The sequence below is a fragment of the Mesoplodon mirus genome, assembly GCF_964341445.2.
Source record: "Mesoplodon mirus genome assembly, chromosome: 2".
In the NCBI taxonomy this organism is placed as follows: domain Eukaryota; kingdom Metazoa; phylum Chordata; class Mammalia; order Artiodactyla; family Ziphiidae; genus Mesoplodon; species Mesoplodon mirus.
Window position 1 is genome coordinate 115220159 of NC_138977.1, and position 15505 is coordinate 115235663.

The 15505-nt window shown below is 35.6% G+C and overlaps 1 protein-coding gene across 2 annotated transcripts in view; it reads right to left on the reverse strand.

Moving 5' to 3' along the window:
• RYR2 (ryanodine receptor 2) overlaps window positions 1-15505 on the reverse strand; it is a 729440-nt gene that overhangs the window by 456538 nt on the left and 257397 nt on the right. The gene's annotated exons all lie outside the window — the stretch shown is intronic.

Consider the following 15505-nt stretch of genomic DNA (forward strand, 5'->3'; position numbering starts at 1 on the left):
GGGAGACGCAAGAGGGAAGAGATATGGGGATATATGTATATGTATAGCTGATTCACCTTGTTATACAGCAGAAACGAACACTCCATTGTAAAGCGATTATACTCCAGTAAAGATGTTAAAAAAAAAATCTAGACAGATCTTAAACCTGCCACAAAAATGAATTCAAAATGGATCACAGACCTAAATATAACACACAAAACTATAAAACTCCTAGAAGATAGCATAGGAGAAAATCTGGGTAACCTTGGGTTTAGCAATGACTTTTTAGGTACAACACCAAAAGCATGATCCATAAATGGAAAATTGTTAAGTTGAACTTCATGAAAATGAAGTCTTCTGCTCTGTGAAAAACACTGTTAGCTGAATTAAAATTCAACCCACAACTGGGAGAAAATCTTTGCAAAACATATATATGATAAAAGACTGGTAGCCAGAATATACAAAGAACTCTTAAATCTCAACAATATGATATACAACGGAATACTACTCACCCACAAAAAAGAATGACCTAATGCCATTTGCAACAACATAGATGGACCTAGAGAATATCATACTAAGTCAACTCAGAAAGAGAAAGACAGATACCATATGATATCACTTATGTGTGGAACCTAAAACATGACACTAATGAACTTATCTACTAAACAGACTTACAGACATAGGGAACAGCCTTGTGGTTGCCAAGGGGGAGAGAGGATGGAGGAGGGATAAACTGGGAGTTTGAGATGAGCAGATGCCAACTATTATATACAGAATGGATAAATAACAATGTGCCACTGTATAGCACAGGAAACTATATTCAATATCCTGTTATAAACCATAATGGAAAAGAAGATGAAAAAGAATATATATATATATATATATATATATATATATATATATGTAACTGAATCACTTTGCTGTACAGCAGAAATTAATACATTGTAAATCAGCTATACTTCAATTTTAAAAACAATATGAAAATAAACAACCCAATTTAAAATTTGTCAAAAGATCTCAATAGACACCTCACAAAAAAAGACACTATGGCAAATAAGCATATGAAAAGATGGTCTACGTCATATATCATCAGGAGATTGCAAATTAAAATAACAATAAGTTACCATTTACACAACTGTGAGAATGGCTAAAATCCAAAAACTGACACCACCAAATGCTGATAATGATGTGGAGCAACTGGAACTCTCATTCATTCATGGAATGCCACATGCTACAGATACTTTGAAAGTCAGTTTGGCAGTCTCTTACAAAAGTAAACGTACCCTTAACATATGACCAAGCAATCTCTTTTCTTGGTATTTACCCAAAGGAGCTGGGAACTTATGTCTACATGAAAACCTGCATGTGAGTTTATAGCAGCTTTATTTATAATTGCCAAAGCTTAGAAATAACCAAGATATTCTTCAATAGGTAAATGGATAAACAAACTCCTGTACAACCAGGCAATGGAATATTACTCAGTAATAAAAAGAAACAAGCTATCAAGCTAGGAAAAGACATAGAGAAAGCTTAAATGCATATCACTATGTGAAAAAAGCCAGAATAATAAGGCTGCATACTGTATGATTCTAAGTATATGACATTATGGAAAATGCAAAACTATGGAGAGACAGTAAAAAGATCAGTGGTTAGAAGGGAGGGAGGCATGAAGAGGTGAAGCACACAGGACTTTTAGGGCAGTGAAACTATTCTGTACAATACCAGTAATGGTGGATACATGACATCATGTATTTGTCAAAACTTTTAGAATGTACAGCACAAAGAGTGAACCCTAACGTAAACTATGAAATCTGAATGATAATGATTTGTCAATATCTGCCCTAATGTAAACTATGAGCTCTGAGTGATAATGTTTGTCAGTTATAACAAATATATCACACTAATGCAAGGTATTATAATAATAAAGGATATAGGGAAGGGGAAAGGTTATGGGACTTTCTCAGACAGTTTTCTGTAAATCTTAAACTGCTCTAAAAAAACATATTCTAATGTAAATAAATTATATATAATACATACCAAATAATTATAAAATGAGAGAAATGTAGAAAAACTTAAAAACCCAGTGATATGGATCCATGAGTAGAAATATTATTTCTGGCGGAGAGGATTATGAAAAAGTTCAAGGAAGACACCTTCTTGGACATAAGCATAGAAGGATAGGGTAAACTTTTGAATGGCTCAGAACTCTTAAGTTGAGGAATTAGTGTGGTAAGAATATGAGTAATGTATCTGGGGAAAATAGAGCATATTCAAGGAGTGAGTCCAATTTGGATAGAGAATGGACAAAATGAAAAACTAACTAAAGCTAGACATGAAGAAAAACTAAAGCTTAAGTTCCTTCATGAAAACTGATTGTTCACTTAGCAACAATTAAATTAGGAACAGTCTGCTCAGGGAACAGTTGTTCAACAGTTCAACCTAGAAAGAAGCCATAATCAAAACAGTCCTTGAGAAAACACCATAAGGGTGATCTAATTATTGGCTGAATCTCTTGGTGCACAGATTTCTTCCTAAGCAGTTCTTGAATAGTTTTCAAAGGAACCAAAAACTCCTTATGGTGAAACTAACTACAAATTTACTGAATTGAGATAACTATGTAGCATTCACCTCAAATCCATTTTGGAAGTATAGAGACTATATCTCATGATTAAATATATGATATAAACCACTTTCCTACTCATAACTGTTATACACACTAATACCATTAGAAAGAAAACAAAACAAAATCTCCAGGCCATGGGTGTGTAAAGATAATCTCAGTTTTTATCTTTGCCCCTAGGATCTCATTTTTAATCCTTCACTTCCCCCCAAAATTTATAGTTTATATTATAATGCACAGATTCCACTTATGTCCTGTCCTGGAAGAAACATCCCTAGCCCCTCAGGCTCTCCCTCACCATTTCTCCTACACAGAGCTTGGAACATAAGTTACTCATGGTACATCTGTAGAGTGAACAAATGCAAGTAACTCCAGCTTATGAAGTGTTAAATTTTGCTGGCCTAACTGTGCTGCTTTTTTTTTTTTTTTTTTTTTTTTTTTTGCGGTACATGGGCCTCTCACTGTTGTGGCCTCTCCCGTTGCGGAGCACAGGCTCCGGACGCGCAGGCTCAGCGGCCATGGCTCACGGGCCTAGCCGTTCCGCGGCATGTGCGATCTTCCCAGACCAGGGCACGAACCCGTGTCCCCTGCATTGGCAGGCAGACTCTCAACCACTGCGCCACCAGGGAAGCCCCAAACTTTGCTTCTTTTGTTGTCTCTGCTGTGATTTATCTATCACTTCTCTCTCTCTCTCTCTCTGTCTGCACTGTCTAATCTCATTGGGACACTTTTCTCTCATGTCAGAGCACGTAACCATTTCAATAGGTTCTTCTTATCTCACACCAGGCTCACTGTCTCCAGAACTATGGAAATCAGTGCACTACGGAGCCCATTCTGTGTGCCCTGGGTGTGCTGCTCTCTGTACTACTCTGTCAATGGTCTAAGGACAGTTCTAAGGTTTCCTGTTCCAGTAAAGAACTCGACCACAGCTCTGTTGGTGTCTTAGAGCTAATGGCATCACTATTAACTCAGAAGTCAGAGAAGTCACATCTGGTCATACCTCCAGTACTGACCTCATGCTGTCAGAATGTTCCATCTGGTCTCGAAGTTATACAGATCCCACCGGACTTCGTCTTTCTCTCACAGCTCTGAGATTAGGTGCAAAAAAGTACAGATTCTGAGAGTGTGTGGCTACAAGTCAAAAGAGTGGCTTGGATTCCTTTTAAGTCCTCAAATCTCAAAGTATATGAAAGATTTTGTACGTGTAGAAATTACCTGTATTTTTTCTGGGGAACACGTCTGAAACTTTTATATGATTTGCCAAGGTACCGTGACTGGGGATGGCCATTTCGTTTCTCACCCAGACTGGGGCACTATGGACAGTGAAAGGGGGATAACAGGAATTAAGCTGTGACAGGTGTTAACCTGAACTGTGCCAGACAAACAAGGATGCATGGTTATCTAACCCCAAAAGGTTATTTTCTCATTTTCCCTTCTGAATATGTTTCTTTTCTCTCGCAATAGAGAAGGGAAAGGTGAAAAATAGCTGCACTGAACAGTCAATGTTCTACTTAGGTTCAAAACTGTCACCATAGTAGTAGACACAGAATTTGGGGCACTTTTCAGCCCCTTAATTTTTGGTTTATATATTCTATTTTGCAGTTCCTCAAGTCAGCAAATATTTCCTCAGTATCTAGTTCATCTCATGCTTTGTCCTAGGTGTTACTGGTAAAGCCAGTGAACACAACAGATCAAAAAGTTTGCACTCATGGGATTTATACTCTAATAGGGATAGACAGCTTATTTAAAAATAAAAATAAAAACAGAAACATATAGTATGTCAGAAGAAAAGAAATGCTTTGGAGACAACTCAAGCAAGGTAAGAAACAGTGCTAGTGAGGGGGTCGAGGAAGTAAGGGGAACTGGTATTTGATAAAAAATAGTGAAAGAGGATGTATTCTGTCAAATTAGACTAGACTTTTTTAAGAAAATACAGTTTACTTTAAGAGAATAAAAATTAGAGGCTGTTTGGCTCAATAGGTTACGAATATCTTTAAATCACTGGTAAATTCAGGAACAATCTAGCACATAAATTTACTATCTGACTCGTTTGCTATCAAACATTTACATGTGAAAAATAATTTTTATTTTAAATACCAAAAAATCTAAGGAAGATGTTCAAATTGAATGATACTAATAGAATAAAATCATCTATACATGCAAAAGTCATAATCTAAAACAGTGCATAATGCTGGCATGGTGATTAAATTACATGTTGATTAAATTGACCTTATTAAGTTTGGTGCTGGTGTCTCTGGAAACCACATCATTCAAATACATAGCAATGTGTAGTATTCAGAGTAGGAAGTAGTCTTTCTAGAGAGAAAGACAATAAAACAGAAAACGTCTACAAACAGAGGATGCATATCTCAACCATAGACAAATGTCCACATTCACATAAGTGGTAGATAAACAGTTGTTGCTCAGTGAATATTTTTAGCTATATGCCCTTTAGGAGATAATAATCCCATTCACCTTCTAAATCACTGCACCAGTTTCACAGATGAAAGACAGGTACATGATTATGTACACAGGCTTTAGACAAGATGCTGGCTAACGAACACACCCAGTCAGTAAATGTGTTAATTTATTAGCTTTAGAGCCCCATTCCCAAAAAGCAGTATTTATGCTTTACTAGGGATGTTCGTGAACAGCAAGGCAAATAGAACCCAGCCTCTCGAACTAAAATGTTAAGTTATTAGTAGATAATTGGGAATTTCAGTTTTGACATAAATAGCTAGTAACATCATCTTGCCTACAATATAAACAGACTATTCCATTGAACTTTTCACTGTTTTTACCTGTAGAGGACCTCAGCCATTTATGATAGGATGTGTGCCTTCATATAGGGGAGGTAGTGGTGGGAAAGTACTTAAGAGTTCCCTCCTCTGTACTCTCACTGGACTGTTTACTATCAAAAGCACACTTCACCCACATTCAATGATGTGTCTACCTTTTCTTTTCACTATTAGATCACCAAATTCCTCAAGAGGAAGGATGCCCTCTTATTTATCCCTGTGTCACCAGCCCAGAATTCACAACAGCAACTCAATACACTTTTGTGGAATGAATACTGCATGAATCAGGTGGGTGGAGAAGAGACATGGGTTGTCCATTTCCCAGCTTCAAAGACCACTAAGCATAGACTTTGATTTCTGTTCCTAGGTAAGGATTTAACTTGCTAGATCTTGTTTGGCTTAAGAACCTGGAGGATCTCAAATCTAAATAAATACTTCCAAATAAGGCTTAAGGGTACCAACTCCACGTCTGCTATATATCGTAGCAAAGAACGTTAGGAATCGTCCAACGTTCACTTACATATATAACCCTCCTCTTTCTCCCCAAAAAATCCAGTTTTGTAGAGGTAGCCTTTCTTCCCTCCCTCCCCACGCTCTGAGCCAATTGTGTTAGCCACATTTCCCCTTGCTAGTAAATAATATGGGCAATGAGTATGTGACAGTGGGCATAGGGGAAGTCTACCAGGAGGTTTCTGGGAAAATCTCCTTACTATCATAAACAAAAGCAAAGAAAGTCAGCTGCTTTGTGTGCCTAGAGATGCTGCTGAATTTGGATATCATCACTGATAAGATGATACAGCCCTGTTGTAATCATGAGGGAAACTAGCCTAAGAACCAAACAAACAGAGAGAACAGAGTCAAGAGAATTATAGAAAATCTGAGCCAGAGCCCTGCTCAATTAAACCTGGATTCTCTTTCTTGGGACTTTTTGTGTCCTTATTTTTAACCATATATGATTAAGTTGTAGAAGATGATCCAATAGTCTGTAATATGATCCTGTTTATGGAAAAATATTTTTTATACATGATGTTCTAGATGTATATAAGCCAATCTTAGCTGTGGTTATCTTCAGGGGATAAAAAGGATTATGAAGAAGGTACTTTCATTTTATACTCTATTACTGTTATGAAAATATAAGATTGACATGATTCTGGAATTTAAACTTCAAGGGAAATTTAAGTGTATTTTTATATTGCATGCATGATAGGCCCTAATTACTTTTTCCCAGTTTTATTGAGATATAATTGACATATATCATGGTGTAAGTTTAGGGTGTACGGCATAATGATTTCACTTATGTATGTATATTGTGAAATGATTACCGCAATAATTTTAGTTAGCATCCATCCTCTCATGTAGATAAAATAAAAAGAGAAAGCAAAAAAGGGGAAAAAGGGCTTCCCTGGTGGCACAATGGTTAAGAATCTGCCTGCAAATGCAGGGGACACAGGTTAGAGCCCTGGACCGGGAAGATCCCACATGCTGCGGAGCAACTAAGCCCATGAGCCACAACTACTGAGCTTGCGCACCTAGAGCCCACGCTCTGCAACAAGAGAAGCCATGACAATGAGAAGTCCGCGCACTGCAATGAAGAGTAGCCCCCACTTGCCACAACTAGAGAAAGCTCACTCACAGCAACGAAGACACAACACAGTCAAAAATAAAAACAAATAAATTAATTAGTTTTAAGAAAGGGGAAAAAAACATTTTTTCTTTGTGATGAGAACTCTTAGGATCTACTCTCTTCACAACTTTCCTGTATATCATACAGCAGTGCTAACTATAGTCATCATACTGTATATTATATCTGTAGTACTTATTTATCTTACAACTGGAAGTCTGTACCTTCTGACTGCTTTCCTCCAACTCCTCCTCTCTCCACCTCTGGTAACCACAAATATGATCTATTTTTCTATGAGTTTGTTTTTGTTGTTGCTGTTGTTTTAGATTCCACAAATAAGTAAGATCATACAGTATTTGTCTTTCTCTGTCTTACTTCACCTAACATTATATGCTCAAGGTCCATCCATGTTGTCACAAGTGTCAGGATTTCCTCATTTTTTATGGCTGAATAATATTCCACTATACAGATATTCCACAATTTCTTTACCCATTCATCCATCAATGGACACTTAGGCAGTTTTCGTGTCTTGGCTATCACAATTCTGCTATGAACATGGAGATGCAGATATCTTTTCAAGTTAGTGTTTTCATTTCCTTTGGATATACTCCCAGAAGTGAAATTGCTGGATCATGCGGTAGTTCTGTATTTAATTTTTGAAGATCCCCATAGCAGCTGTACCAGTTTACAATCCCACCAACAGTGCACAAGGATTCCCTTTTCTCCACAACCTCGCCAGTATTTGTTATATTTTGTCGTTTTGGTGATGGCCATTACAGGTATGAGGTGATATTTCACTGTGGTTTTGACTTGCATTTCCCTAATGTCTAGTGATGTTGAGCATCTTTTCATGTACCTGTTGGCCTTTCATACATCTTCTTTGGAAAAATGTCTGTTCAGGTCTTTTGTCCATTTTTAATTTGATTATTTGGTTTTTGCTATTGAGCTGCATGAGCTCTTTATATATTTTGGATATTAACCCCTTATCACATAATATGGTTTGTAAATATTTTTCCCATCCCATAGGCTGTCTTTTCACTTGTTGTTCCTATTGCTGTGCAGAAGCTTTTTAGTTTGTTGTAGTCCCACCTATTTTTATTTTGTTGCTTGTGCTTTATGTGTCACTAATGACTTTTAACATTATCAATATATAAAATTAATTGATTCCTTACTATAGTCTAGGCTGACACAAAAACAAAAATTGTGAGTGTAGTATTATTTTTCTTTATTAAAAAGTAGCCCCGTTCAGTCTTTGGTTCTGATCTCTTCAGAGGCAGATAACTACTGCCCCGAGAGTATTTAAAAGTGTAATCACAATTTTATATCCTAATTGTTTGATTCTGTATTTCAACGGAGACTTAGACTGTGTAGAGCAGTAACATATTTGAAAATGGATGAACAATATCAAGTGTTTAAGTAAACTTCAATTTTTTCCCCAGTGGATCATTAGCCCAGCCATCTGAGAAACATATTTTTAATAATGTACAGAATACAATCTATATTATATGATTCACAGCAAGGTTTGCCAACCCTTCCTTTTTCCTCAACACTACCCCAATTCACTTTAATGAAGAGAAAGCAAACGGAAAAATATCAGTATGAAAATAAAACTCAACCAGGGTGGATGCAACATTAACCCTTAATTTTTGATCCTTGGCCTATCTGCCCAAGAGCATGAACAAATAAGACTTTTAGATGTAGTGAACATGAACCAAAATACCAGAAGAATAAGAATATAAAAGAATATTAAATATATTTAAATATAAGTATAAAAGAAATATTGAGCACCACTTTTGGAGTAACCAATAAATACCGAAAACTCCTTAGAGAATAAAGTCTTTTCAATGTAAAATATGCGTGAATCTATGGATTAGTATGTATAAATAAGATAGATTGAAAATAATATTGATTGGTTTGCAGGAAAACCAGGCTCCTGTCAAACCAAAGTACACTTTTCAGTCCTTATTCAACTAGATTTCTCTGATTTTCATCTGATGTTGTCAACAATATCTTACTGAAACTCTATACTTCCATGATGTAGTAGGCCAAATAGTGGCACCCCAAAACCATCCACATCCTATTCTACAGAGCCTGTGAATATGTAACATAATAGTACGTTGCTGGCTTTGAAGATGGAACATGGGCCACCAGCCAAAAATATAAGCCAGAAAAGGCAAGGAAATGGATTCCTCCCTAGAGCCACCATAATTAATGCAGTCTTGCCAAAACCTTGATTTTAGCCCATTAAGACTAAGTTTTAGAATTCTTACCTCAAGAACTTTAAGAAAATAAGTTCATGGTGTTTTAAGCCATCAGGCTTGGAGTAATTTATTACAGCAGCCATAGAAACTAATACACATGGCTTCTGTAACTATTTTCTCCTAGTTTTCCTCTTATCTCCCAGATTGCATCTTCCCAGAGCCTTCCATGGGGTCCTCCTCCTCTTCTTCCCACTGCTTTATTAGTGACATCCCCCTAGGCTCTCCCACTGCTCTCCTCTTATTACATGGATACTCCATAGTAAAGAGCTTAAAAGCATAGACTTCAGAGCCCAATGGAGATAAATTCGTACCCTAGTTCTACCACTTACTAGCTATGTGAACTTTTCAGATACTGTAGTTTTCAGGTCTAGAAATTCCATTTTGTTTCTTTGAATAATTTTTATACGTTGAGTTTTTTTAATCTTTCTGTTCACAGTAAACATATTTTCCTTGATTTCATTGAACACAGCCATAATAGCTGCTTTAAATCCTTGTCTGATAAGATCATCTCCAGGTTGTTCTTGGTAGCCGTCTCTCTTGAGATTGGGTCACATTTGCATGTTTCTATATATTTTAAGCCATTATGAATTGTATCCTGTCCTTTTATATTGTTGAGATTTTGGATTCTGCTATATATCACTGAAGAACGTTGACTGTATTTGCTTTAACAAGCAATCAACTTGGTGGGACTCAAACCACAAACTGCAAAATGCTTGGTGGCAGCGCAAACCTCAGTGCAGCACTGCCCTTAGCAGTGGTAACTGAATTCACACCTGCCTCCCATACACGTGGCTAAGCATCAGCCAGACACTTGAGCAGAGTGTATGCACAGAATTTGGGGCCCCCTCTCTCTGGATTTCTCGTTTCCAGGATCACTCCTTGACTTTCTGTCTTCAGAGAGACTGTGCATGTTCTTTTAGAGTTTTCGCTACCACACAGCACTGACTTCTGTCAGCCTCCAGGCTAAAAGCCTTAAAAAATATAAAAGTCATTGGCACCAATTTCATTTTCCAAGTCTGGCTCCTCTCCAGAATATGTCTGCTTTTGGTCAACTCTCTGGAGCCTTGAGGTAACTGGGGGCTTTACTGTTGTTTGTTTGTTTTGCTTTTAATATTTGGGCCAAATATGTTTTTTAATACTTGGGCCGAATATGATTTTAATATTTGGACCAAATATTTGGTCTGGAGCAAACATTTGCATTCCCAAAGCAAACACGATAATAAGATAACAGCATAGCTATAGTGCTTCCTGTGTGCCATGAATGTTCTATACACATTAGTTATATGGACTTATTAGATTCTCACAACAACACTATGAAGGGGACACTATTTTCCCCCACTTTATAGATGAGAAAACTGAGGTACAGAAACATTAAGCAGCTTTCCTAAGTTTACCAAGAATTTAACTCAAGGAGTTTGCTCTAGAATCTGTATGCTTAACCACCATGGAAAACAGCACACAACTTCTTGAACTTCAACTTCTACTCTTGCATTTATATAAAATGATCTTAAATGCAATTACTTGCCTGAAATTGGAATGTCAATGTTTGATAAATGTATTTTTTAAAAACTCATCTATGGTGCGTCAATGTTTAAAAAATGTATTTTAAAAAACCCACCTCATTTACCAGTAAATTTAGCTGGTTACTTCTTGATGCATTTTTGAATACTCTCAGAGTACATGCTTTAAAAAAGCAGAGGTTTTATTAGAAGAATGGTACAACTGTATAATAATACTCCATATTCTATAACTTCATTTTTCATAAAAACTGAACATGTCTGAGTCTGATGTACCTCTCTATTAATAATTAAGTCACAGTGGTATTTTGTAATTACAAGACAGTATATAATTTAGAAATATGAAACACTATTAGGATTTCATATAAAATAATAAACCATTTCAGTACATTGAAACATAAAAACCATATTAGGAAAATCTTTGGACATATTATGCATAGTCCTCCTGGCAAGTACTAGTTTCTAATAGAATTCTAAAGAATAGTCTAATGAGACCAAGTTGTTCCCTGGAGAAAAATTTTAAGTGATTTTTATATTAATAGTTTTAATATTATTTCTACTTGTCTTAGAAATGATGTAGCAAGTCCAAAGAACACTCAAAGGAATGCCAAGTTCCACAAACCCAGTCCCTTCCTTGTGCTAACACTTTATCTACACTTCCATGATAACACACATCATACTGCACTATAATTTTCCTTCTATTCCTGCATTAGACTGTGAATCCATTGATGACAAAAATCTCCTATTATTCATCTTTCTATCCACAGTCTTATAAAGTATACCTTATAAATGTTCAAAGTTTGCATTAAATAAATGAATGATTACAACTGGCTTTCATAATAAGTAATATTTATAATATTACATTGTAAATTTTATAGATATTTAAAGCATCAGTTGTAATTGAAATTATAGAAAACTACCAATTACCTATAATAATGAGGAAAATATATGACGTAAAGTGAATGAATGATACCAATCAGAATTACCAAAATTACAAATTTCCTCCAAAAAGCAGGATATAAGGGGCAAATATTGGTTTAATTTTACTTTTTGTTTCTTGGTTCAAGCTACTAATTGTCTAACAACAAGGCACCGATAGTCAAGTGGTTACAAGCCAAAGTCAAAAGGGACAGGGTTCTACAATTCTCCCAGAAACAGTTAAACCAAAAGACAGAAAGGACAGTCAATGTTATCTTTGTATATACTCTCCTAAATAGTAATACAAATAATAAGCCACTTAATATACTCATGGTGTTAAACAAAAGCAATACCTGTCAACAAATGATAACTATTAAAAATAGTATTTGAAAAAGTAAGAATTATCAATAAATTTCACAGACTGTAAAACCAAAGCTCCTTCCACTATACTGTCTCACTTTTCACTTCATATCTGTGCTTCCATGAAGTGGAATCTTTAAATTAAACTAGGCATCACAAAAATAAAAATTAATGTTCATCAAAAATGTTTCTGAATTAAGGTATAATGAAACAAATATGCAAAAGCACAGGATCACCTAAATTATTAAACTTTATTAACTAGAACACACACAGAAATAAGCAAATACTATCACTGACTATATTTTAACCTAATTGTGCTATCATTGAACTGGCACGACTAAATCTCAGAACAAATTGGCTGGGATACTGGAGGAGGGAGAAGGGGGACTCTGGACCAGCCAAGGTCACAGAGAAGGAAACTGCAAGTCCAGGGAAAAGGAAGTCAGGGATTGTAGCAGTCCAACCATTTCTTACAGGTATGAGAAAAAGAATATGTAAAACAATAAAAATAGCCACTGTTAAATGTATGGTGAATATTCCACATACTTCATCATTTAATAATTACTAAACCTGATGATAAATACTGACCTTCTCCAAAGCCACAGAGTGAATATGTGGCACAGCTCGTATTCTTAAAACTGTTCACAAATTCTACAAAACCCTGCTTAGGCCTATGCTATATCACCGGGTATGCCCCCCAAAAAATCTGAAGAGCGAGAGGAGATAGAAGTGGATTCAGAAGCAGACAAGTTATCCAGAACCACATAAAACCCAGAGGGAGAAGAGAAAAATTAAACACAAGCAAGGATGTGCATGTACAGAAGCTCAGGCAAAATTCGGCCAAACGGACGGGTAATGCTCCCGCAGTCATTTTTTCCTTGTTTTATGTGCATTGTCTCCACCCTCAGGATTTTAAAGGCTCTGTGAACAGCCATTCAGATAAAGCTAAACAGGTCTTGGCCTATTTATGACTGATATGCTTTGATTAAGAATAAAAGCTAAATGATGTTTAGTGGAATTATATACATCAGATCTAGATCTGTCTTATCTGTTTAATAAAAAAAGTGTGATATTTTTTAAAATCCCTCCCGATAAAACCTTTCAGAATGCTTCTTGTGCCACTTATATGTTAGTTATTTTACTAATAGCCACAATAAGCAACTCTGTGGAATCAAAACTTCATAAATTAGGTAATATTTTTTCTGTTTCATTTTACGCATCTCCTTTTGTTATCGATAATCTTCATGATTTGTTTTGGCACAAATGATGTCGGGAATTTTCTGCTAGATTTCCTGCAGCTTTAATAAAACCATGCATTTATCCTGTGGGACCCAAGAATACAAGCAAAATGGTACTTAACCACAAGAAGAAAAGTCATGGTTCTAGATGAGAAATTTTTTTCCTTATCATCATCAAGTGTGTTTGTATTGCTACCATGCCTATGACAGCATTTTGGACATTAAATAGTATCAGTATTAAGTGTATTGAATTACACAAAGAATTTAAGAAGAATTTTTTTTTTTTTTTAAAGAACAAGGCTTCTTAGAGAAAGTTGATCACAAGAGAGTGGGAGAACAGGTAATACACAGGTTCTTTTTGATATGCTGTTAATTGGTAGGGAAAGAAATGATTTCAAGAAAATGAGCATCACCTTCCTGACACACTTCATCCCAGTCAAAGTGGATCTTTCTTTAAGCAAATCTACTGCATATAATTTATTGTTAGAGATGACAATTTGCTTGACAAAATTATTGACATTCGCCACAGATTCCCATAATGAATTCAAAGGAGACATATGAGGCGCTCGTAAAGAGGGTATGGATACCTATGGAGTCCAAAGACTGACTCCTACAAGTGTCAGCAGCATCCACTGATCCCATGTAATCAGACGTGCTCTTCAGCCGGTTTGCACTATTATGATGAAGATGGTTGTTACAGTGGAAAACTAGCCCTCCTGGTAAATAACCTCAGCCCCAACTCTGATCATCCCACAACTCCTCCACGATACCCCCAAACTGGTCAGACCACCCCCCAAATCTCCCCAGGACCGTGACTCAAGCAATTTGACTGAGGTCCACTCTGAGTAATCAATGCCTGTGTCAAACTAGTTATGAAGTATTTTGAACATCACTCCCGGGTACAATCACAACTCCTCTGCAGTCTAAGAATCCTTCTTTCCCCCAGACACAGTTTCCTCTGGAGCTATTTGACAGTGGTTTCTTCCTAAAAGTTACTAGCTTGAAAGTGAGATTTGGCTCAATGGAATATGTTCCTTTCCTGTAGCAGGTTTTTCTCAAGTTTTGTTTTCTAATTAATGTCTTATGGTAGCTACGCTGGTCCTTATAAATGGTATTCCACATATCACATAAATTACCACTTTATCTCTGATAGAAACTTTCTAGATAGAGTACAACTCAAAATAAAATTCAGCTAAATAAATATATGGGGGAAAGCAGAAATTCTAATAAGTATCTTCAAAACATAAGTCTAAAAATAGTATTTTCAACACTTCCTATATAAACAGAAAATTGAGAGCTTGCCTAATCCAACGCCATGATTCTAGGGAGGTAAAACATCTTCTCAAAAGTTTAAATTTAGAAAAAGCAGCTTAGCAATACAAAAATTAAATTTATGGGAATTTAATCATAAGTTGGTATCTACAAAGATAAGTGAAATGACAATACACACTTTTCTAGATGCTCATGCAAAAGAAAAAGGATTTTCCTTTGTAAAGACAGATTTGAATTTCAAAGTTGATATGTGATGTTTAAAACTCAGGAGGGGTTATTCCAGGTAGAAAGAAAACTAGTTAAACTGAGAAATGTTTTATTCCTCTTTGATTCAAGTCTAATCCAAAAGCGCTGCATTAAAAAACAGAAAAAACATTTTTTTAACTTTCTGTAGTTTAATACCTTAATTTCAAACTGTTGTAACCAAAAATGAACTTGAAAAATTAAAATATGCATAACATATTTGGATCTTTTTAAAAATAAGCCACTAGTCTAATATCAAATAAAGATCACTAAAGTTTCTCCTCCATACTTACAAACGTACTTTTCTCCTCCATACATACATACATATATGTCGTATAGTATTAAAATTTTAAATTAATTGAAAATTAATGTACAAACCAATTAAAGTCCTAAGCTGTGTGACACTAAAATTTAAAAAACTACAAGGCTAATGAAAATACATTACATCAGAATTGATCACTCATTTTCTGTTAAACCATATATTATCATTTTTTAATCTCTTTACTTATCCAAACCAGAGCAATGATTAACAACAAAAACAGCAACACATGGACCAATAATGGTAAATAAAAATTTTCAGTTTTATTCCTGGAAATAGTATAGCTTATTAAACCACACAGTGCAGTAATTATAGCAACAAGCAAACAAATAAACAGGAAACAAAATTTGACCATTCAT